This window comes from Lissotriton helveticus, chromosome 3_1 (genome assembly GCF_964261635.1).
Source record: "Lissotriton helveticus chromosome 3_1, aLisHel1.1, whole genome shotgun sequence".
Classification (NCBI taxonomy): domain Eukaryota; kingdom Metazoa; phylum Chordata; class Amphibia; order Caudata; family Salamandridae; genus Lissotriton; species Lissotriton helveticus.
In genome coordinates this window covers 997297301-997319312 of record NC_136061.1, presented here as the reverse complement: position 1 = coordinate 997319312, position 22012 = coordinate 997297301, and the positions used below count along the sequence as shown (strand labels likewise).

The window sequence follows — 22012 nt, the reverse complement described above, 5'->3', positions numbered from 1 at the left end:
AAGCTCCCAGCCAAGTCTCAGTGAGGGCAAGGATATCAATGTCGCCATCCAGAAGGAGAGAAAACACTTCCAAATGATGTTTTTGTAGGGAACGTGTGTTTAACAAAGCAACTTTTAGCCCCTGGATCGTATGAGAGGAAGGCCGCTTTTTAGGCGAAGGTTCGCACTTTCTCCGCAAAAGGGATTCTACCTGTAGCCTAGCTGAAGTAATCTCATCTAGCGCTTCAGTCCCAGTTCTTAAAGCCAGGAGGGTAACCGCAGAATAGATATAAGATCGACCAGAGGTCCCGGCCCCTGGGCCCGTCCTGGCGCGGCCGTTGCCAAGCTTGACTTTTATCCAGGTGTTTATGAGTAATAATTCAATCGCCCTCCGGAGTTTCGTGACAGGGCTCCAAATTTCAATTTTAATCAGAGATTCGCTCTGGGGACCCGATAAAATGCAGCCTTGAAGTCCATAGTGGAGGTATATGGGAGGGAACGAGCCCTGATTGTTTGTTCCACTGAAAGGGAGAACGCCATCAAATGCCAACAGATTTGAGATAGTCCCAGTTCCTTGTCTAAAACCGCTTTGGTTTTGTGGGATCATCTTCCCAATTCCCCTGGTATGCCCAGTTGTTAAGGTCTTTTAATAGAAAACTGGCAAAATATTTTGCCTCCTCTGTAATCTCTTTATGATGGTAGTTAGTTAAATGGTTGTGATTTGTTACAACCTTTGTATGTGGTGTGGATTGTAGAATCTGCCGAGACTCTTGGATTGTCTCAATGGTCAATATGTGCTTATACCACGAAAGTAGTATGTCTGACCAGTGCAAAGGGTTTGTTTTAAATGGACACTGCGGGAGCCCTTTTGGTCCGAGGGCATTGTTTCTGATTCTTTCTAGCTGTTCGTTTGTATAATTTGGAATATGTTCACTTAGTGAGTCGGTGGAAGCAAAGTGCTATGAATTCATTGTGCCTGCTCAGGCCCTCTTAGTAGTTTCTTCTATAATGCTTTTCCTTGTAGGTTAACACAAAATATTCCTAGATGGCTTTGTCTGTGCCCAGAGGCATGTATCGGCAGACAACTTGAAATGCTTGGCCATACAGTATCCCAAAGCAAACGAGCATTACCAAAACCAACAGGTAAGTGTCTGCATAGTAAAAGCAAAACATCTTGGCTTTGCCAATTCTTGTTAACATCACCCTGGTGTGAAAAGCAGTTTTGATTTGCTATGCCATTTTACTTAAAGTTTATTTTTCAGACCGTGTTTATTTGCCGCCACAAAACATTCAACAGCAGCAGGAAGAGAAAAGATGGCTGCTCACATCGACATGAAATATGGAGACAGGAGAATCTTGTTTTCCAGGCAGTTACATTTTTTGTATTGCTGCTCCCATTTTGCTCTGTTGTCACTGCCATTTATTTATCATTTGTTTCTAATGTTAAAGTGTCCTTTGTTTTGCTGTTATTTTGGAATTTATTGGCTGAGGCATACGAGCTGTAGATCATATGCTTTAGGATAGATCGCCATCTAGTGTTGGGTCCGGATGTTTGCACTTTTGTTTTTCTCGAAGAAGTCTTAGTAGTCATGATGTAGGTGACACCTCCCCAATAACGTCATTCATTTTAGGTTAAGTGTGAATTGGGTGGCTATTTTGTGCATCTGCCCATCATAACAGACTAGAAAAATGTTTTGTTTGTATTTTCTTTTGGACGTTCTGTTATTGTGAACCATTTATTCTTGTATAATGGCTGTCCAGGAGCAAGGCTGTGTAATTTTCTTTGTTAGGTGTATTCCTTTTCTTTTAAAGCATCGCAAACTTGTTGATATTCTGATATATATTTGCCTGAGGTGCATTACTTTGTTTTGCTCCCATCTTTGGTTCTCAGTTGCTGTAAACCAAGAGAAGCAGAGAGAGACCCCTTCACACCAAAGTAATAGGGTACTAATAACAAGTAAAATAAAAGGTTTTCCTTTGGTTCCCTTGATGCTCCTCACCACGTACACTCAATCGGCAGAAGAGTGCTTCGACTCACTCGACCTAAGGGAATCCAAGGATCAGCTCAAACCAGTATACCAAGAATACGTCCATAGTACAAATTGTACAAATCTTTTATTTAAAATTGTTAAAAACAATGATAAAAAAATCCAGCAATGTTAAAAATCACAACATATTACAAATACATTCCATAGTCCTATAACCAAGCACCACTGTAATAGCAGCAAATGACAGGAGAATTTGTGAACACATAAAAGTACAACCTATAAGACAACGGACATAAAAGACAATGAGAGTGAGAGCAAGACAGTACACTTCGTCATAGAAAAACACACATTCGTGTAACAAAAAAGCGTAAAGACTGGAACCCGATATAGTTACAATCATTGGATATCTATGGTTCAAGTCACCAACACGAATTGTGTACCACGGCGTCGACGCATTTCAATGGTGCTATCCAATTTATACCATTTTGATCAAGACCAAGATTAGACTCTAATAGCACATACATGAAGCCAATCATTGTCGTATTCCTTGCAAATTCAGCTCTGCCCAACAGCCAGATACTGAGGCAACTCAATCTTCAAATACTGGACAGTTTGTTTCTTGTTTCTAGTTGAAGTTTAGGAGAAAAACTCTCAATAAATAAATTCAAAAAGTAAGAACTCTCTGGTCAACAGGGTACCTTTATGTTATTTCACTGGCACATGTCCATAGCTGCAATGCTTCTAATAAGGGCAATCTGTTGTCAATCGGACTAAAAAATGAATATAGTTCCCCAAAGCTTTTCAAGTGCCTTCTGGAGTTATCAATGAGCGCCCTTCATCAGTTGGGCCTTCCGCACGGAACTCCGGCACGTCTGGCTGCTCCCGGTGGCGTACTTAGAAAAAAATGTTTGCTGTAGCCTAGAAAGCTCATTGAAGGGACTACAACTGAGGTAATGTAAATACCCAGGTGTCTTTCAGTCACCTTGAATTGCTCAGTGACATTGCTGGTGGTCAACTCTGGGCACTTCTGGTCCTACATCGTGCCTGCACTTCGTCCCTCCCTCCGTCTGCTCTAACCGTGCACAACCCCACACTTGAAAGTGGATATTCATAAATTGTGTGTTGTTTTTTTTAATGTCTACCTTACTAAGCAGCAAAAATGGTATGGTTTTGAAAGGCGTGTGCTTACTAAGAACTTACAGTGGGCCTAAAGCCCAAGCATTGCTTACTATTGGTTGGCTTTATTGTCACCCCGATTTCCTTGCTGTTTATATAATAGCTTTCCTTGTCCCTTTTGTTTCTTCTTCCGTTTGTCCCTCTTGTGGAGCATAGTCTCTTTACCACCCTCTTGAACCGGCTGACTTAGGTATTTCCACTGTTCACTCTAGGCAACTAATTTCGGATTAAGCACTACATGACAGTGCATGTCGTTTCTAGCTCTCTCTCCTGCATTTGCAGGGAGAACACAAGGGAATGTGTGCTCCCCTCAAATGCCCACCATCCTTTACTCTCTTTCTCTCTCGTGTATTTGTCTCCTCCACCCCTAAGCTCTGTATTCTCTCTGTTGTGTGTTCCTGCCCCTATACTGTTACTGTCGCCTTGCCTTGCTGCTCCCACTTGCTGTCTCCTGTGCCTTTCGGTCTTCCCCCAAGCACTGTATTCTTCACTTCATCGAATCGTGTGTTCCTCTTCCCCCACAGGTGTGGCTCTGCCTTGTCCACTGCGTTTCACCTCCTTCCCCACCAACTCCTCCCTCCTTTGCCCCCGCACCAGCTCCTCCCTCCTTTGCCCCCACCCCACGCAGTCATTTAATATTTCTCATTTTGCACAACAAAATCCTATTTATCTTTTTTTTAACTATCAAAGTGGCATCCACCATCCTGGATCAGTAAATAATCACAAAAGCAAATGGCACTGTGTTATTCCAGCAGTAGTGGTGTCTTTGTCCCTTTTTTAGGTCTTGCTCTGGAGACCTGTTGTCATTGAGATGCCTCTCAAGGGGAGACAGACCGGGGCACTCGTGGCGATTCTGGTCTGTGGACGCGCACGTCCAGCCCGGCGCCGTGCACATCTGTTGCTCCACATTCACACTCACGGAAGCACACACACACACATATACATACATACACGCACGCAGGCACACACGCACACACGCACGCACGCAGGCAGGCAGGCAGGCAGGCAGGCAGGCAGGCAGGCAGGCAGGCAGGCAGGCAGGCAGGCGCGCACGCACACGCACACACACACACACACACACACACACACACACACACACACACACACACACACACACACACACACACTTTTTTTTTCTTTTACTGGGCTCTTTTGTCGCTGGCTCCTTCATTCCGTCGCATCACCGGATTTCTCTCCTCCTACTATCTCCCGGGAATGCCAGCACTCCCGGAATTCTTGCGTTCTTCTGGGCTCTCCACTACCCACACCCCTCTGCCTCCAAGGTGCCGCGCTACGGACGAGCTACGTCACTGCGGGCCTGGCACAGAGGCGGGGCATCTCCCGGAACCTCGCAGGTTCAAAAGAACTTTCCTGCCTATTAAAGCAGAGCCCGCCTCTCTCGCCTGCGTTCCAGGCCTCGCTCGTAATATACGCACGCCTTCTTGTTAAAGTTAGTTGGAATAATGTGTTCAATTGGCAGAAAATGGGCAGTACAATTACGTACAGGGGGCCCTGAAATATATCTTGCGGGTCCTAAATATCATTAAAATGTAATGTCTTGTTTTTGGAGGAGCCAAGATGGCGTCCGGAGCAGACCTGTAGGCTCCCGGCTCCTTCAGCCTGTTACCGTCGCTCCGTGATCCTGGCGTATATCCTGATGCATTTCACTACCGGATGGAGAGCGGCGCGGCGCTGATTCCAGAGGTGTGATCCTGGTCTCTCGACCTGCCCGGCGGCCGGAGATAGCCGCGGTGATGCCCGCAGCCCGGGAGCCCGTCTGCACAGGGGCTCTTTGCCGTTCCCCGGAGACCTGATGGCGGCCAGGATACCTTATCGGCACTGAAGACCTGGGCTCTGGTGGGGACCTCACGGAGCACTGTCTGTGCTGCGACGCGTGCGGCGATTGCAGAAGGAGGCCAGGAACGAGCACTCATGGAGCTGAGGCACCCTATCGCAGCACATCCTTTGTTTGGGGCAGATACGGACGGAGAGTGTTGCACGGCCATGTTTGATAGCCTGTGCTTGCCAGGCCCCGCGCCTCGCTACCCCCTATGATACGGGGCGCCTCTCCGCGCTGTGTGCCTTACTGGTGCTGTACTTTATAAATGCTTTAGCCCCGCAATGACGCTCGCCTGGTCCACGACTATCCTGTGATTTCCCCGGACTTTCGCCGTGATGGCTTTGTTGGAGGCACCGAGGTATGGGGGAGGGCGCCCGTCCCTGTCACTGGCCTGTGTTACCCCGCCTGCGACGGGGTCAGATTCTCAAATACCCCCCTTGGGAAGTGAGAGCCCGGGGCTTCAGCCTGCAATTTCTCTCACAACCCTCCTGACTGCCCTGCATGTCCTCCGCGCTGATATGCGCCTAGGCTGCCAAGTGCTGTGGAAGAAGCTGGACGACATGGCGTCGTCGCTGCGATGGGACTGCAATATACTGACCCCGCCACGTCTACCCTCGTCTCCGCTTGCGCTTCATTGCGATACAGTGCTTCCTTCAGCCTGCGGGACAGAGGTGCTCGCTCCCGAATTGACCGGTGCCCGAGATTGTCTGTCTGCTGCCTTTACCAGAGATACTTTGTTTCTCCTTTCACCGGAGAGTGTAACATTGTTGGACTGCTCGTCGCGAGTGCCTTGGGGCATTTCAGCACCGTTGTCGACCTCATCACGGGCCCCTGGATTGTGCCCTCCAACTTTGCATTCAAAGAACTCGTATGCTCTGCAGGTTCCTAGGGAACTCACTACTACAGCTGATGGAGTTACTGTTGGATCTCGACGGCCATTTTGTGTTCCTGCGACACTCACACTCTCTCTGTTGCCATATTGTTTCTCTGCTTCGCTGTGGCTCTGCCTGGTGGGATTCCGACGCTCGGGACAGGGTTGATGACTTTTTCCCTATTGACACTGACTGTCCGCTTGGTTGTGACCCCGGACTGATACATTGTTCGATGTGTTGATTATGCATTCTGTGAGACTTCTACCTATTCCGTACTGTCTCTCCTGTTCTGTGCGCTGGCCTCTCCCTTCATTTCGAGTCGCAAGTATTGTGTTCTATCATTTTTGGTTCCTCTCTGTGGGGCGACTGTTGTTTTGCGGGCGGGTTGCTCGGGGACGGAAGATGCGGTTGATGGCTATTGAGCCTATATTTGTTTCCATATTATTCCTATGTTGTGGAGGGGATCGACACTTATGGAGGGTTATGTACTGTCTAATGGGACGGGGGTTTGCCTGTGAAGGGTGGCGTCCATTTTATTTCTCTTTGTCTCTGCACTGCCTGGGGCGGCCATCTTAGTCTTTGCTCTGGTTGGGGCGGGTTTCGGGCAGGTACCATGATGTAGTGATCGTTTGCAACTTATATGACACTAGGGGGTCCCGGGTTTTCACTTGCATTGGCCTATTTTCTGTGATTTATACCTATGGCGCCTTTTTGGCGCGTATCAACGCTTCAGTTCTTCACATCTGTTTTCCTTCTTGTTTCTCCTGACACCTTCGATTATGATTTGGGACTGCTCATATCCGGTTGTCTATTTTACACATGGGGGGGTGTTTTATGGGTCCGGTTTGCGCTCTTGTGTACCGCATTTGTAACCCCCTTGTTTTTCGGCCTGTGTCCTTCTAGACTCTAATGACGTCTGTATCCTTTTTGGCTGGATGTCCGGGAGATCTGTTATTTTATTGGCTCCTCCCCACCTTCTTCTTTAATGGGGATCCGGGAATGTCTTTCCTTGCTCCCTTTATCACTTGTGAAAGTTTTTTCTTTACCTTTTCTCCTCTTCATGAGTGAGAATCTTATTTCTTTTCTTTTCTTTTCTTTTCTTCTCTATATTTCGGGTTCTTTAAAGGGCGACAGGCACTTTACCGGGGGGGGGTAGGCCGTAGCCTCCGGATTGTTGTAGGGTGGGGGGGTGGATTTAGTTTTTCTTTTTGGTTTCTATGGGCCTTGTTTTTTCTATCGTTTCTGCGCTTTCTTGTTCCTTTTTCTGCTCTGGGTCTGACAAGGGATTAGTGGGGAGTGGGTGGCACTGTAGGTGGTGCGTAAATGTGTACTGATGCTCCTGCTGTTCGGCATTATATTGCAATACCGTGGAATGTTTATCTCTACTGTTGATCTTCATTATGCTACCTACCCAGGTTGTGAAGTTATTGTATGGACTCAGCTCTTCTTGCATCTATTCTTCATTGATTTTCTTTAGATTAAGTTTAAAACTTAAACCTCATTGCTCCTACCCTTGGCGACGTGTTCTTGTGTATTGTGACTGCTACTGATTGATGCTATATTGTTTGATGCCGCTGAGGAATTGCATTGCTTACATTTTGTGCCTACAGTATCGTGGCCGGCCTGCTGGTTGTAGGCCCGTATTTGTTTTTCTTTTAAATGCACAATAAAGGTTTTTAAAAAAAAAAAAAAAAAAAAAATGTAATGTCTTTGTGATTTGTAATATATTGCTGTAATGTTTGTCAGTTGGTGTCTGTGTCCTGGATTCGTAACAAAACAATATACCTGTCATCCACCCGTGCAGTCATCAACCGCTGCACCTCCCCCGACCCCCCCAGACCAGACAGACACCAACACACACAGATTTACAGAGACAGAGGGACACAGACTAAACATTTCCATTCCTTCACCTCATCCAGCAAATAAACGTCGCCGGGGCTGCAGGCTGTGTGCGGGGGGGTGGAGACAGCACTCCGTAGAGTTTGCATTGCAAACGAGAGACCGCCTGCCAGCTGCAGGGCTTAGACTGCGGACTCCGCGGTGTGTCACGCCACTGTTGACTGGACAGACTTTATTTACATGGGGGGCCGCAGGCGGGAGACAGCAGACTTCATACACAGGCTGCAGACTCCATGAAAGACAGTGAAGTATTAGTCCTGCAAAAGCGGCCGCTGCAGACAGGGCAGTGTACACACAGCTGCAGCACGCGCTCTGAAGGACAGGCTGCAACTTCTCACCGGCGAAGAGGGCTGCTGGAGACTTCCAACACACCGGAGACGAGACTGCACGCAGCGGGCTACAGACTCCGCTCTGCAGGCCTGACACTGGTGCCGCAGACCGGAGCCCTCACACCTGAGGCTGCACACTGCCCCGGGACTTTCGGAACTGGCAGCTTCAGGCTCCGACGGACTGCAAGAGAGCAGCTGCCAAAGCACTGCCCCCCACTCACTCACTCCCAAGCCGCTGTCGTCCCTCACGACGGCTCTGATTTCAATAATGCTTTATTGGCAAAGACTACAAATGCACACGTTTGGTAACAGTCGTTCCCCTCCATCGCCTCCTCCTTCCATTTCTTTCCCTTCTCCCAGGCCCGCTCTCCCTCTCCGTCTCCCCCTCCTCTCTGCTGAGGTCACGCAGCACCCCGCGTAGACTGTGCAGGCTGCGTGCGCCGGGTCTGTCACGGCGGTCTCGTGCCCGCTCTGGCTCTGTTGTAAGGTCTCCAGAGGCTGTCTCTGCGTGCTCAAGATTCTCACGGTGGTCTCTGTTGAGACTTGCTTGGACATTTCCTTGAGCCAGGGTCTGTCAGAGCGGTCTCTCGGAACAAAAGGTCCCATGTGGCGTCCTCTCAGAACTTTCTCTGTGTGACGAATTCTCAGTAAAGTGTCTTGTTGATGTGCTGTGTGCTGAGATCTCATGGCATTCTCTTCGTATGGAGGTCTCTTGTGTGTGTTTCTGTGGTTAGTGTGGTGGGACTCGTGGGTGAGGTGGTCTCGGAGAGGTTAGCACTGTAGCATGCAAGGAACGCACACACAATTGCTTTGGGTGTGGTCAAATGACCCTGTGCGGTCTTTGCACCTTTATTATATAGCCTCTGGCCACGCTTGGCCATAGGGTGTTACAGGGTGCAACTTTCGGGTCACACCAGCACAGTGAGGGCGGTGCTGGGATCATTACACCCCTCCCCAACTTGGAATTGGCCTTTGTCCTGGTGTTGAACAAACAAAGTCTCTGAGTCTTTGGCCTGGCAGTGGATTTGGCCTCCAGTTGTAACACCGAGGGTGGGAACGGCTGCTGCCATCTTCAGACCTTGGCTCCTGCAAAGGGTCTCTCTCGGCGCTTTCCTTGGTACTCAGTGGCTCAGTGGTGAGGAGGGTCGAGAAGCTTTCTCCTGGGTCAAGCTGTGGCCACGGGTCATCCCAGGTGGCTTCTTCATCTCCTGACTGGCTGGCTTATTGCCTTGGACGATCCACCCCTTCGGAACCCCGATACAGTCCCTATAACAACCTTACTCTCTCTTTTACTGGAGACCATGGTACCACTCAAGCGGGAGACTGTCCATGTACCTGTTTCACACGGCATCCGGAACTTCCATCCTGGCCGTGGATTTTTTACTCACACAATGTCCACATAATTACACTCTACTGAATACAACATACACTCCACACAATATCACTCAGTGTCACATAATTATATGCTACATAATTACACTGCGCTCAACGCAACCTACACTCCAAATACCACTCAGTGCCACATAGTTACACGCCACATAATTACACTCTATCTATCGCATCACCACAGCATCACTCAACACCACCACAGCATCACTCAGGGGCACCACAACATAACTGCGCTACCACAGCATCACTGAACGCCACAGCATCACTCGTTGCCACCACAACATCACTCAGTGCCACCACTGCAGCAGTCTGTGCAACCATTCAACAACAACTGGTTCAAAGATGTTCTCTCAATGTTTCAAGCCTTATTACAAATGTCACAAAAAGATGTTAATATTTCCCTTCTGTTCTTGGATTTTCGTCACAATAAAATACACTGAACATTAGCTTCACAAAAGATATTTACAAAAGTTTAATCTATTGCAATTATAAATTACAATAACTTTTATTTAAGTATTAATTAATAAAAAAAAATAAAAGCAATTGTTATTTGTAATATCAATACATGTAAGTCGCATAATTGCAACTCATAGTGCATTTCAAATGCTATAGATGTCACATTTGCGAAAGTTAAAAGTATTGGCATTGTAAATGACAAAGCTATTAATTTTTCTATTTTTAAAACCAACACATAAATAAAAGATTTGTCATTTACAATACCAATAGCTCAAACTTTCCTAAAGCGAGACCTATTGCATTGCAAATGCTTGTTGTTTTATGCTGCACAACATTGGGAATAAGCATATTGCTTTTTTCTCTCCCTTACGCTGTACAGCATCGTCAAAAGGCTTTGGCAAATCCACTAAGTTCCAGAGGTGAGACCTAATCAGACCCTCCAGCTTTTCGCGATTTCGCGATTTGCAAAATAATCGCGAAATCGGCTGATGAGCGCGATGACCGCGATATAGGCCTGTTTGGCCGCGAAAAAGGTCTCTTGCAGGCATCAAAAAAAGATGGTGACATCTTACTGGCTGTACGCGTCTTCGTCACTAGGTGGTGCCGTTCAGCTGTAATAGCCGCCTGCTTATACCTGCGGCATTAAGTTCTTAACATCAGTGTAAGTAAGGAATGAACAGGTGGGCTCCATTTCCCCCGGTTCACCCCTTTGCAATCCTTAAAACACTCCTCGGTATCACTCAGGGTGGGCTGGACAGATGCAAATCAGACGCATTTTATTTTCCAGCATTAAGTATCGTTGGGCTGTATTGTGTTCACAAAAGACAGAATGCAGCTGGGAGACACGTGTGAAGCTGAAACCAGGCGGGGTCGTCATCACTTTCATTACAATTACAAAGTACTGGGGTGCTACTCAACAACGGTGCGAACAGATTGCTCTCATTACAAAGCCACCTGTGGGTCGGACCCAGGGCCTGTCCCATGTCACGGGCTCTTACGTCATAAGTACACACATGCAGTTCAGCAGGGTGCACGGGTGTCAGTCCTGTACACACCTGTTATGTGTGTATATATCCGAGCAGGATACAAAGATTCTAGGAGATGAACCATGTTGTGTGTGACATCACAGCAAACCCACTGGCTTCTGGGTAATTTAATAATTTGTCAGTGATGTCCCAGCATAACATAAGACTTCAAAAACACTTGATATTACACTATAAGTCAGGCTTCTTGGAGCTTTGGCATTGTATGGCATTGTACAAGTATCAATTTTACATTTACATTTTACAATAGTATACAGGGCTTCTTAGCGCTTTAATGGTACATGTAATATGAAACCGTTGACAGGTTTCAAGGAGCTTTAACACTCAGCGTGCAATGACACAACAAGGCTCTTGGCTTCTGGGAGCTTTGCGATATGTGCATAGTGACATCACTGTACACGGCTTCTAGAAGTTTGGTCACTGTCGTCATAGCTGGCACGGCAACAAGATACAGGGCTTCTGGGAGCTTAACACCTATCTCATTCTTGCCTCATATTTTGCAGACAGGCTTTGCAGTTTGTGAATTCGTTAAATTGGTGCCAGACTCGAAAGAAACAAGTGCCAAAAACTCTTGAAACAAGCATTGGCATAGCCAATATGTTTCGCCTTTGGGACCTTATAAGTGTTTAGCCATGCAACAGTTGATGTTGCTGCACCAAGGATATTGTGCTGGATAACTAAATACTTATAAGGTCTCAAAAGCGAGACCTATTGGCTATGCCAATGCTTGTTATTTTATCCACTGGAATAGGAAACTCTGACTCAAACAGCAGAATCCTTTTAGCTACAGTAGATTTGTGCATACAGATATGGTTTCTGTTAATAATCTTTTCCGGGGCAATACAACGCGTTCACACGTAAACCAAGCTTACATGCATAAGCAGCTTTGAGATAACTTTTTGACTCAAGTTTAAAAATGAATAAGTCATTGAAATAGTACTCACCATATGTTCACAAATATAGCAAACAAGGAGACAGATGCACATTCATGAGCTGTCCAAAAATGACACAACGTGACCAAGTGGATAACGCAACAGTGAACAGAACCTACACTAAAGCAAATGGAGGATTGCATTTCCAAGAAATAACAGCCTTCACTTGTGGGTTGCTTCCTCTGTTCCATATCCCAGGTTGCCTATTTCAAATTGGAATACTCTGCTAAAACAGTTTCTATTGATTAAGGCTGAAAATGAATGATTATCAGTAAAATAAAGTGCCGCACAAATGCCGCTAAATTGCCATATTTGTGCTGCTAAATTTCCATATTTGTGCCGCTAAATTTGCTAATCCATGCCGCTATATCCTGGGGGTCTGCCTAATGGCTTTTCCAGTGCTTATTTAAATAAACTGCTACCTAAAAATTATGCATCCTCATTACACGGGAGGAATGATTCAAAATTGGTTTATCTCGCGTTAATTGTTTGGCTATCCCTGAAGCCATTTTTATATAGAATATACTCAATGAAGGCAAGCATACGTAGCTCCTTTTTCAGCATAAATATACATTCTATCAGACTGCTACTGCTTCAGCTGCCAAGATTGCAAATGTATGGAAATGTCTCTAAGTCCAAACTAAACTGTCAAACTCTGCAATGCCACTATATAATATTAGACCTGGTACGCCATCTAGAAATCATTTGCGAATGCCAGGTTTGGGTTTGCATGCCATCTTTTCAAGGTCTTCTGACTACAACACATACTGAGGAGTAAGTCATATATAAATCAATTGTGTAGATATTTTATAGCATGGGAGGATAGAAGTAATTAATATGAATATTCTGTTTACACAACTGTATTATTTTCAAGCTTCAGTAGTTAAGCTCAGAGTTACACAATCAGAATATTTTACTAGGTTTCATTACTAATTTTCGGTGAAGAGGTGAGAAAACGCTTATCTCAAAACTTTTCCGAGAACTGTAAAAAAAGAAGCGAAAATCTGTGCTGCTTTATCTCCAACTACTGGACAACTCGGGTAAGAATCACATTTGAATTATTTTAGCACTACTCCGCAAAAAAACAGTGACTCATCAGTAGGCTTTTTAGGTCTCGGCTGCTTGGGCTGCGCATATGCGTGTTTTTAGTGTAGTTTCAGTATCAGGCTTTAAGCCCCGCCCCTCTTTCAAGTTGGCCGGCGTCACCGTTTATGCTAAACCGTGGCCAGTCATTGGGAAAGAGCTTTTAATGACGTCCACTTTTCTCTTTTACAGACGGCCCACTTGGACGGGCTTGTCTGCCTTCCTTCTGCCGTGAAAGGTTTCTTATCTTTATGGGGCCATGTGTTTCAAACACATGGCCCCATAAAGACAAGAAAGCTTTCACGACGGACGAAAATGAAAGCGGACTGTGCTTGTTCCCCTCTGCCCCCCTCTCGCAGGCTTTCCTCTGCGTTTTCTGGTTATTCTCTGCTTAATGTCTATCATCTGCCTCTTGGGTCTCTTCTCTATCCCTGTTATTTGTTGCACCCTTTGCCTCTCCATTGTGCCTGTTTCTGCTAAACCCCTTTTCCATCTGTGCCTCGCTTTCTTTCTTCCTTGGAACCCTCTGGCTTCACTGCCTGGAGACGCACGATGCCTTCAACGTGAACTTGAATGTGACTGAGGCGGTGTCCGCGGGCAACAACACCACCGAGACGCTGTGTGGTGCGTGAAGTGCACACAGCGCCGGTGTTGACTACATAGAGGGTGTCTGCGTGCTCTGGTTCACCCTGGAGTTCCTCATCCGCATCATCTCCTGCCCTGACAAGCTGTTCTTTGTCAGGAACATGTTTAACATCATTGACTTTGCGGCCATCGTACCCTTCTACCTGGAGGTGGCCCTGAACGGGCTCCCTTCAAGGCTGCACGCGACGTGCTCGGCTTCCTCAGGGTGGTGCGCTTTGTGCGGGTTCTCTGCATCTTCAAGCTGGCGCGCCATTTTGTGGGTCTCCGCGGGCTTGGCCACACGCTTCGGGCCAGCATCAACAAATTCCTGCTGCTCATCATTTTCCTGACTCTGGGCGTCTTGATCTTTGCCACCATGATATACTATGCTAAGCAGATCGGGGCCAATCCGAAGGACCCGAGTGGTAGCGCTCATACACACTTCAAAAACATACCGATTGGCTTCTGGTGGGCAGTGGTGACGATGACCACACTGGGCTACGGGGACTTGTATCCCCTGACCTGGTCTGGCATGCTGGTGGGGGCCCTCTGTGCCTTGGCGAGAGTCTTGACCATTGCCATGCCCGTCCCAGTTATTGTGAAGAATTTCGGGATGTACTATTCCCTGGCGATGGCCAAGCAAAAACTCCCAAAGAAGAAGAAAAAACACGTGCCTAGAGTCAACCAAATGGACTAGCCCAGTTACGGGAAGTCTGAGGACAACTCGCCGCGGAACAGCACGCAAAGCGACACCTGCCCCCTGGCGGCCGAGAGCTCGATGGTCAGGAAACGGTCCGGTAGGTCTGTGGGGCATTGGATCGATCATCAAAGATGTAATTTACAGTCCCCGCCCACTGCACATTTCCACAGTAAGGCTGGTAGTGTTTGTGCTGTGGGCCTGTTTAAAAGCTTCAATGTGACAAAAAAAACGTGTCTGCAACAGTGTTGGCAGAACCCTAGCGGGGCTGTGTCTGCTTCCAAGGCTTGTGTGTCGTGTCAGGATTCCCAAAGTTTGCTGTAGTTGGAGGACCAACAGAGGGAGTGCATTAAACATTTTAATAGATTATCACTTGGAGCGACGCATAGAAAATCATAGTTTGTGGCGTGTACCGTGTGTATGCACAGAGTACTGCATTACAGTGTGTAATCTTTCAGGCAACATCTTACATTGGGTGGGAATGCTAGGCAAATGGTATCTGCAGGGTGTCTGCGGCACGCAGTGCAGGGAAGGAGGGGCATTCAGCCCGGTCCTGGATCGGGCAGCCCTGGTATAATTTGCCAACACTGGGACACAATCAGCAAGGTGCCTGATTTATGTTTGGAGCAGCAAATTGCTTGTGATAAGGGGGGCTAACTTTATTTTTACTTCCAGCACTTACAAAAAGTCCTCAGTTCGAGGGTTATCGCCCCTCCTTTTGTTGGGAGTCTCATCCTTGCTGGGTGTTTTAATTTGGTCAACCACTGTATTAGGAATGCAGGCACTGTAAGAAGGTATATGTCTTTGTAGGTTATTGTACTACTAGCAGTTTAAATAACACTGATTTCCTTTTTATTACATTTCTTTCATAGTGCTACTCATTGCAATAAACATTTTGAGTGCTCTATATCACACACATATTATACAAGTGCCTAAATCAATGCACAAGTAAGTAATGGTATACAAGACAATGAAGGTTACACATCATGCTGGTAGGCATTATATTTAAATGTTAAAAGTGCTTGGTCTAGAGAAGCGTAAAGTCAAGATTACAACGTGTAGTTTGTTTGTACTAATAAGACTTTATTACTACCCAAAGAACCTTGTAACAACCTTAGAATAACAAAAAAAGTAAGAAAAAAAAATCATATTCTTAATATATGCCTTGCAATTTACATACAGCTGGTTGATGCCTGTTCATAAATCACTGTGCTGCATTAGAAGGACTGTAATATATAGCAGGGCCGGGCTCCCGAAGGGGTGGCGCAATAACAGCTGCCAGGGGCCAGTAAAAAACAATTTAAGATGCCATAGCACCAACTAGGAAGGGGTATGCCCCCAATGGCCCATCTCCACTCAGAGCCATGGAGGCAGAGGAAAACAAGCATTGGTATAGCAATAGGCCTCGCCTTTGGGACCTTATAAGTGTTTAGTCATCAGGTTGAAATGATTCAGCAGATTTCTATATAAATCTCTTTTTAGGTCTCTGCTGCGTGGCCTGCGCACATTCGCAGTCTCGCTGGCGAGATTTAATGTTTTTAGGGTAGTTTCAGTAGCGGGCTTTAAGCCCCGCCCCTCTTTCAAATTGGCCAGTGTCACCGTTTATGCTAAACGGTGGCCAGCCATTGGGAAAGAACTTTTCATGACGTTGACTTTTCTCTTTTACAGACGGCCCACTTGGATGGGCTCGTCTGCCTTCCTTCTGCCGTGAAAGGTTTCTTATATTTTTGGGGCCATGTGTTTCAAACACATGGCCTCATAAAGATAAGAAAGCTTTCATGACGGACGAAAGTGAAAGCGGACCGTGCTTGCAAACAATGGCGGCATTGTGGGTGCATGTACAGCGCGCATTGAAATGCGGCGTCCAGACATCAACTAATCTGTCCTCAGTAAAGCTGAAATAATTATCTTAAGCCGCCATCGCATCTTGACTTTCTAGTTTACTCTTCTGTGTGTGGGCTTGAGTTACGTTTGTTTTTCTCGGGCAGCAAGCTCTTGTGCCCGGCCTGCACGGGCGCATTGTGAAGGTCAGTGCGTGGTGAAGGTGTGTGAGGGAAGGGTCCTGTGGAGCTGTGTAGATTGGAGTCAGTTGCCTGCGGCTGCTCGCACTGCCCGGACAAGGGTGCTGAGTTAGATCACTAGTTTATATTCCAGGATATGTATTCAAACAGGCTCCACTTGGGGCCCATCTGTGAAGTGTGTCTTTAATGCAACATGTTCATAAAAACAGTTGCAAACAGTTGATTAGTGTGGGTAGCAGCTGTGTATATATAAAATGGGGCTGTCCTTTGCTGTCCTGAGAAGCCCCTTCAAGAGGTGCGCTTTGGTGTACCCCGCTGCCTCAGCCCTGCGCCCAGGCTGCGCTCTTGTGTGCATCACACACAAGTGGCTCGCTGGCGAAGACGCTCTGTCAGAAGCAACCTCTTGGAAAGCAGTCCGTGCCTTTCTGTGCATTTCTTGTAGATCTCACGCATGAGCTGTCAGTATTTCATGCCGGAAGGGTGCAGCCTGCAGTGGGGATGGGTTCTAGAGGCGGCAGTTTCTGGCTGTGGTGCCGGTAGGGACCAGGATTCACCGACCGGGAGAGCCAGAGCTGAAAGCGGTGGCACGGCAAGAAATCCCACCGGCAGAGGAGGAAACAAAAGGCAGACGGCAAAGCTCTGCGCACGGGATGCCAAATATGCTTTCTCGCCCCTGTAAGTGTGGCTTTCTAGTCAGGTCCCCGGTCGGCAGCAAGCCCCAGGCATTGCTCAGCAGTTTTAATGTGGGGGTCCTACAGTCTAAGTGTGCCAGTTTTTAATGTTTAAAAATTTTCCATGTCTATTTCCCAGTCACTTGCTGCGCTGCCTCTTACAGTTGAACATACCTTCTTTGGAATGTTCCGAGCTGGGCAGTGCCAAGGTCAAAGGGAACCCGGAAACAGGGGCCCTAATGCAGACGAGGGAAAGGTTCCCTCTTAGGGCCCCGTGTGATGAGCAGACAGCCATGAGTAGTGCTGCAGGCCCTCGCACCCAGGGCCCCGGCTGCACTGCATGTGCTGCACTATTGCTAGCTATGCCTCTGGGCGCTCAGAGGAGCTCTCTGCCACGAGTACTTTGGCACCAGAGGTGTTCGCATGCCTGAGTACGAGCGGGTGTATGTATGCACATGTCTGTTAGTGAGGCGTGATTCTTGTGTGCGCGTGATTGTGCTTGGGGAAAGACTTGCGGATGGACAGATGTCCCCTAAAATCTGTAATATCTATCTCCTAAAAAGCTTCAAGTGAGATATCAACTTGCTTGGAGCAAATTAAATTCGCATTTTTTCTTTACTCAAAAGATTGTGTCGGGATGGTAGCGTTTGCTAATCAAAGTTCAAACTAGGGTATTTTTAAATTTAGGAAAACGTCTTAATTTATGTTCTGGAAATTATTTAGTCTGCCCTGGTCACATTCCTATTGGCCGAGCCCTTCCCGGGTGAAGCCAGGCATTTCGCACAGAGTCCATCCTGACCTTCCAATGGCAGGTGAACATGTGCACGCAAACGTGTGACACGTTCGCCTCAAGATGTGCATGTGAGAGAGGAATGCAATATTGGGGGGAGGGGTAAATCAGACATTTCTCAATCAAAAAACAGTCTGCTGAAGGATGGAGGGACGGCCAAGGTTAGGAACACACTGTTCCCACGCAGAGGAGGTTTAATACTGGTTTTCATTAGGTGGGCCCCTGTCTCCATTTCTAATTTTAAAAAAAAACCTAATCAATTAAAGCCTTTCAAACGAGGAGGCTAACAAGCATTAAAAATTCAATAGGTCTCGCCTTTCATTAAGTTAAAGCCATTTGCTTAGCTGTACAATACCAGTAGCAAAGCAAATGGCTTTAACTTAATCAAAGGCGAGACCTATTGCATTTTTAATGCTTGTTAGCTTGCTTTCTTTTTGGTTTGTTAACCCATAAAAGCAGAACAAAGATATATTTTAAAAATGGGTAGCACAAATGCCATATGGTTTGTACCTTGCCAATAAAACTGCATTTGTTGGACACCATAAACGTTAGGACTGTGCCACAATGATTCCATGCACACCCGGGTATGTTGTCCTGTATCCATGCTAAGCCACAGTGCACCATCTGTACCTCTAACCTTGCAGGGTAACAAATGTATTTGCAACCTCAGAACATGACAATCCAGACCCCCCAAGGAATTCATGGTAATAGATCTAGAACTTGGCCTCTCATGCATACCCAAAGAAATACTCAGCAAGGCATTTCAATTTATTGAAGCATTGTGATAATCAGAAGGAAATATATGACTAATTAGCGTTACAAGAATAATGAAATAGAGTAAGATTTCACCATTGTGCTAAGACAGTGAATATAAGTACTGTATATAGTGTACTCTTACCTAGTGCTCCCTAACCTAGTCTTGCCTAGGGAGGATGATCTGTCAAATCCCATCCCAGATGGTCTATCTCCCCAATACCTGCGGGTAAGTGTCATCAGGCTGCCCGTCTTCGTGTAGAGCTGGACATCCCTCATACTGGTATGCAGGAATCCGCTGGGCTGGAATGCATGTAGTGACTGCAGTTTCAGCTGAGTGCTCCTCTCCCTAAACAAGGAATTCATTCTGCAGGGCTCGAAAAATCCAAAGAATGGTACTAGTCCTGCAGGACTAGTGCCTTGAAAAATCTCCTCGACCTAACTGCAAACTACTTGACCTCCGTCTCTGAAACTGGAGCAAATGTGACAAGATAACAAGATTTAAAGGCATCTTTATTGCTCTTTACCTTTGTAAGCAATAAAAATGCCTTTAAATCTTGTTATCTTGTCATTTTTGCTCCGTTTTCACAGACAGAGGGCATAAGTTAGTTTGTCAGAAAGGGCGAGTAGGACCTAAAAACAGCTCTACCTTGTTAAATTTAGCTCGCATATGCGAGCGGTCGAGTGGATTTTTCGAGCCCTGCTCTGTGTATGTATAATAAGAGCACTGTTGTGGCCATGTCGCAACCCCTGTCAGGCCGCAATTGTTTATTTTAGTTAGATCGCGTCATCGCCTACCGGACAATAACTTAAATAACATTTGCGCGGTGAACATTATCCCTTGCACAGAATGTTCAAGGTGCCGTGATAGTGTGCCAACAAAGTGGAAATGTAGCCAATGCAGATTCAGAGAAGTTATCCTGCATGGTCACGCAGGCAAATGTATGTCAAAAGTTGCCATATTTAAAAGAGAAGGCAACTTGAGAAACGTGACCATGTAAATGGTGGCGTTTCTAGCCGGGCATATCCTGACCACGTGACACAAAGAAGACTTGGCTTAGAGACATTTTCTGGAATTTCAATAAAACTGAATCTAACTTCATTCCATCATTGCTCACTCCAGTCCATCACAATCTAAGTTTTTTCCCAATGGCGTTTTGAGGTATGGATGAGTAGAGGATTCTTTACTTTTGGAGAAGACATCTTTGACAGTTGGAATTCTTGTAGAAATACTTAAGCTAAGGTTCAACTGGGATATTAAGACGGACTGGTACACTACGGCGGCACTGCATGTGCCAGAGACAGTGCCTGTACTTTTCAGTGGTCCCTAATTATCTTTTTTTTTTATTGCTTTTAAAATTTTTAGACAATGCAGTTGTGGACAACAAAAAAATAAAGAAAAATACATATATACATAAATCTAAATTTGATATGGACAGCTAGGGTGAACAACATTTTGAAGACAAAATAAAGTTCATGGAAAGAAAACGTCTTCAGCAATAAAAAACCTAGATATACATAATGAACCCAAAGTTCCTACTTTAACCATTCAATCACTGAAGCCCAGATCTTACAGGCCAGCTTCCGCTTCCTCCGACCCATTCGTGTGAACACAGAGAACTCCAAATTATGAATATCAAGCAACCTGGCTCTCCAATTACTAAATACAGGTGGATCAGGAGATAGCTATTGTGAAGTGATACAGAGACGGATCACAGACCTAGCTATAAACAGAAAGGCAGTATCATACTTGCCCGTGATAAGGCTTCAGAACCCATTATAACCATCTCTGGGGACAAGGTACAGGAAATATTAAGCGTGCTGTTAATAAATCGCTCGACATCGAGCATAAAATCATGAAGAATCGGACAGAGATAGAACATATGCATAGAGTCAGCTGCATATAACCCACACCTAGCACAGTGATCCCCCCTCCTTCCACCCTATCCCTCTATTTTTACAGGCGTATAGTATAGATCGAAAGTGGCCATGTAGGTTTGGGTCCGTAAACTACCAGAAACCAAAACCTCGCTGGCTAGCTCCATAGTGGACCTCAAGTCAATACTGGTTTTACCTAACTTAGCCTCCCACTTCAAATTCTGCTTCTCTAGATCATCCGGGAAACTAGCCAGTAAGTATTGGTACAACGTCCCAATCCTAGCTTTTCCTTATATTAATGAAAAAATATCAAATTCATCTATAATTGAAGAAGTTTCGGTGAGGCGTTTGTGAATAAAGCTCCTGATCTGTAAATATTTGAAAAAATCATGAGTATTCAATTTAAACTTATCCGTGAGAAACGAAAAAGAAAGTATTTCCCCAGAAGACACTAAGTCCCCAATGGTCTGAATCCCCAGGACCTGCCATCTGAAAACTGCATGATCCTGAAAAATGGGGGGGAGGAGCCGTGCAGCTTTAAATGGGGTATAAATATTCACTTTAGGGATGCCCAATCTTCGCCGTATTTTCTGCCAAACATGAAACATAGCTATGATAACCTTAAACCTGGTCTTCTTGAAGTAGCTGGGCTCCAACACTTGTTAGAATACCCTTGGCTGAAGTGCCGAGGCAGATCTATAAAATGGTTGGGCTATTGTATACGTGAACCTCAGCACTTGACCCCAAGAGTGGGACACCCAGAGATTTAACAAAGGTGGACCAGTAGTATAATAACAGATTAGGTACAGCCCAGCCGCCCCGATCATGGGGGAGACGAAGCCATTTAGCAGCTCTACGGGCACGGCGGTACCCCCAAAGAAACCTTAAACAGATCCTATTGGCCTTCAACAAGGTTTTCTGAGAAATTTCTAAAGGAATTGTCCTAAAGAGATATAAACATTTTGGAAGTACCAACATTTTGAGAACACTACAGCGACCATATAAAGAAAGGTGCAATTGGTCCAATCTTTCAAGCTTAATATTTACAGCGTCAACGACCGGCAAGATGTTCCGATCCGAAATAGTTTCAACTGCTGCCGAGATCTTAACTCCTAGATAGGTTGCTGTACTAACCACAGAGGCCTCAGAGGGGTGCATATTGAACGTTTGGACAACCTGAGTTTTTGCCACGTTTAATTTGTTACCTGAAACTGAACCAAATAGTTCAGATGATGACTTGAGAGCCGTGAAGGCGGAGGATACATTTGAGGTTAGTATCACAATATCATCCGCATAAGCGAGGGCACGGTACTCTGTTCCTTCGATCCTTATGGGTGATATATCTGAGTGGCCTTTGATCTTGCCAAGAAATGGATCGATATATAAGGCAAAGAGCAAGGGTGAACAAGGACACCCTTGCCTTGTGCCTCTACTAATATTAAAATACCCCAGCTCCTGACCAGAAATGCGCAGTGCGGCTTTAGGGGAAATATAGAGTGTCTGTATTGACTGGATAAATTCAGGTGAAAAGCCCTTCCACCGAAGCACGGCCCACAAGAACCCCCAGGAGACCCTGTCGAGCGCCTTCTTGG

The 22012-nt window shown here is 46.1% G+C and overlaps 1 protein-coding gene and 1 pseudogene across 1 annotated transcript in view; both read left to right on the top strand.

Moving 5' to 3' along the window:
- The window catches only part of PLEKHA3 (pleckstrin homology domain containing A3), a 254424-nt gene that overhangs the window by 70351 nt on the left and 162061 nt on the right, over positions 1–22012 (top strand). The gene's annotated exons all lie outside the window — the stretch shown is intronic.
- LOC144825318 (voltage-gated potassium channel KCNC1-like) overlaps positions 5319–22012 on the top strand; it is a 43295-nt pseudogene continuing 26601 nt past the window's right edge.